This window comes from Corvus brachyrhynchos, unplaced genomic scaffold (assembly GCF_000691975.1).
Source record: "Corvus brachyrhynchos isolate BGI_N302 unplaced genomic scaffold, ASM69197v1 scaffold30, whole genome shotgun sequence".
In the NCBI taxonomy this organism is placed as follows: Eukaryota; Metazoa; Chordata; class Aves; order Passeriformes; family Corvidae; genus Corvus; species Corvus brachyrhynchos.
The window spans coordinates 427,396-427,852 of record NW_008235742.1 but is presented as its reverse complement, the minus strand read 5'-3'; positions in this window follow the sequence as shown (position 1 = coordinate 427,852).

Here is a 457-nt window from a genome sequence, read left to right as displayed (position 1 = left end):
TTACCCGAGTGGCACCGAGCCATGGACCAGCCTCCCGCCCGCCCGGCACCACGCGGCAAAGCTCGGCAAAACACGGCACAGCCCGGCTCTGGGTGGCAAATCTCGGCTCTGAGTGGCAAAGCCCAGCTCTAAGTGACAAAGCCCAGCTCCGGGTGACAAAACCTGGCTCTGGGTGACAAACTTATCCCTGTGGCACAGCACAGTGACCACCCGGCTGGGGACACAACAGGGACAGGCACCAGCAGAGCCCAGTGTCCTCAGGAAGGCCAAAATCTGGCGACAAGGTGAGGGGCCCTCGGTCACCCTGCGCCCTGGCTGGCCCTGTGCCGGGTGTCCCTGTGCAGGGTGTCCCCGTGCCAGGCTCTGAGCACCGTCCCCATCCCGGGACCGGAGTCGTTATGGCAACAGGTTCCCGGGCTCCATCCCGCTGCTGTTCCCGCTTCTCCCACCCACGAAG